The sequence below is a fragment of the Belonocnema kinseyi genome, chromosome 1, assembly GCF_010883055.1.
Source record: "Belonocnema kinseyi isolate 2016_QV_RU_SX_M_011 chromosome 1, B_treatae_v1, whole genome shotgun sequence".
NCBI classification, from domain to species: domain Eukaryota; kingdom Metazoa; phylum Arthropoda; class Insecta; order Hymenoptera; family Cynipidae; genus Belonocnema; species Belonocnema kinseyi.
The window spans coordinates 162,318,786-162,321,827 of record NC_046657.1 but is presented as its reverse complement, the minus strand read 5'-3'; the positions used below and the strand labels follow the sequence as shown (position 1 = coordinate 162,321,827).

General features: G+C 28.8%; 1 protein-coding gene across 1 annotated transcript in view; it reads right to left on the bottom strand.

The window, feature by feature from the left end:
* The window catches only part of LOC117170258, a 17,210-nt gene that overhangs the window by 6,708 nt on the left and 7,460 nt on the right, over positions 1-3,042 (bottom strand). The gene's annotated exons all lie outside the window — the stretch shown is intronic.

Below are 3,042 nucleotides of genomic sequence, written 5' to 3'. Positions count from 1 at the left end.
TTTATTTTACGTTAGCGTGAATTAAAGCCAAATATGTTTTTTATTAATTTCGTGTTTTTACTTTCACAAAAATATAATATCCCAGATCCTGTAAAATTCAATTGTTTAAGAGACATTCGGAATTTTCAATATGGTTCATTAATAATTAAAACTTGTAAAGATTCTTAAATAATTGTGTAAGTTTTCACGACAATGCAAAGAAATTAGGGTTAATAGGAAAAATCAAAAGAATTCTTTATTTTGAAAAATTAATTTCAAGCGATTATTTAAAAAGATTTCAAAAGATGTCAAAAGATTTCAAAAGCTGTCAAGAAAGAATCTGAAATATTTTAAGACGATTTTTTAATTCTGCAAAATTTCAAAAAAAAGAAGCAAGAAAATTTTGAATACTTTTCAAACGTTAGATAATTTAGAAGTTCTGACAAGATTAAAAAAATAATATTTTTAAGACTTATGTGAAAATTTTTAATGATTTTTTCTTTTGAAAAATGAACTTTAACAGTATATTAAAAAAAAAGCTTGAAACTAACAAAAAAGATTCTAAAATTTCAACAAAGCATGTAGAAGATTTTAAAGAAATTTTTTGGCAGGTAAAATAAAAAAAAGAAATAAATGAATTGATTAAAGTAAAGAAATATTTGGAAGAATAGAAGAGATATAAATTGAATTTTAAACTTAGATGCATTTTTGAGAACTAGATTTGAAAAGACTTTAAAAATAAGCTTTGGAAGCTTTAAAAGAATTTCAGAAGTTTTCATTAAACTTTCAACTTCTAGAGAATGAAACATTAGATCCTACTTTGATTTAACTTTAATCTGCAGGCCCTACTTTGAATCTTTAAAGGATAAGGTCTTCACATTTAAGAACCTACTTTGACGCTGTAACATCTCTTCAACTTAATTTTCATTTTTAATTATTTATACATAAATAAATAATTCTTTGCAATGCTCTATTACAGACAAATAGTTTCTCTCAACTGAAAATGCTGAAAATTTGCATGAAAATAATATTTATCGTCGAAAATGACTAAATATTGTTGATGAATGAGTCATTATAAACATTTTATTAATAATTAATAAGATTCTGTGTATTCAACAGTCATGTAGGTGATTAAGAATGGCAAACAATTATAAGAATAACATATTTTCTATTGCTAAGAACAAATATTATTAATTGTATAAAAAATTTGAACATTTTTCAGTGGATTGCTCATTTTCGTTTCTAAACTATTTTATTAGAGAAATATTACTATTTATGTGTCTACCACTTGATTTAGGGGAAAAAACATTTCTTTTCGTGAGAAAATGGTTACTGTCTTAATTTTTTAGCATATTCGTTGGAAAACAAAAACAGCCAAATGTATAAAAAATAATTAACTGCTTATTTCGAATTTTGGGACAAGAAATTGGTTATAAAACCAGTATTGTTATTGCCAATACAAACTTATTTTCTGATGAATATTAGGTCGAATCTTGGAACTAAATATATTTGTATTTGTTAGTGTAATTGCCCGAGTAAAAATGCTTCGACTTGAGTTCGACTGGGTTATGTCTTGAGTTCGTCTCCAAGATATCGATGTCTGGCTGCGTCTGAAAACTGAGTCGAGACATAGGCCTTCGTCTTTCTTTTGTGGCCACGACAAGTAAAACGGCGTTTACTTGTCTTAAGTCGAGCCTTGTCGTGACTAAGACGACGCTTACTTGACTAAAGACGAGCCTTGCCTTGTCTGAGATTATCGAACCTTTTTAGGCTCATAAATGAGATTAAAATTAATGAATGAAAAATTTGTAATTAATAAATTAGTTATTTTTTATTAAAAAATTCAGAATCGGTGGGTCTGAACGAGTATAGCCCTTAAGAATTTTCTTTAAAAAAATAAAAATTGTAACTTTCTAGAAGGATCTCCTAAACCGTTAGAAATACGTAAAAACAAACAGCATTTTCGTCATCATTGTCAAAGAAGTATAATACAAATAACAAACTGTAAATAAGTTTATTTAATATATATATATATATATATGTATATACTGTAACCACCTATCTCACGGTTGTGAGACGTGGTTGTGGCTGAAATTTTACCGCGATTTCGCTGGAAGCGGGTGCAATTTTTCAGATTAGCACCCGCTCCCGGCGAAATCCTGCAGTTGTCCTTATGACAAATTTTTAATTGTTTAACCATTAACAAAGATTAGCTTTTATGACTGTTAAAATTACCCTTTTTGTTAGGGCAGGTATACGCTCGAAGTTATAAACCGTACGCGTTGGAGCCATAAAAATTCAACTCAAGAGATAATTTTATGTCTTCAAGACATAGAAACTCGTCTTGAAGGCATAAATTGAAGTCTGGCTTCGTCTCAAAATTGAGACATGCTCAAGTCGACCTTTTTGACTTCAGCATGTCTTGATTGGGGGCAATTCAACTCTAACTCAATTCGAAGCATTTTTATTCAGGTGGATTAATTATGATGCTGAACGACTTTAAAAAATATTTTCTCAATAATGAGATTAAAAGATATGGCCGTTGAAATCGACAAGCTTGACATTGTATCCGATTAAGTAATAAATGCCACATAAACAAATTCAAATATGTAGTATCAAGTTCTTTTAAAGCGTATAACATATAACACTCCTAACAAGAAAACAAATTTATGTTAAACACTTCCAAAATGATTACAAATATTTAACACCACAGAAACATTAAAAAAATTAATTACTCATATAATTGTTTGGGATTTAAAAAAAAACGTGTTCCGTTAGCTGAATCGGTGAGGACGTTAAGTCCGAAATAGAAATTATTCGACTTGAGTTCGACTTGAATTGCCCACAATCAAGACATGCTGAAGTCAAAAAGTTCGACTTGAGCATTTATAAGTTTTCAGATAGATCCAGACTTCAATTTATGTCTAGGAGACAAGTTTTTCTGACTTGAAGACATAAATTTATCTCTTGAATCGTATTTTTATGATTCCATCACGTACGGTTTATAACTGTGAGTGTATACCTGCCCTATCAAAAAGGTTATTTGTACATTATACATTATAT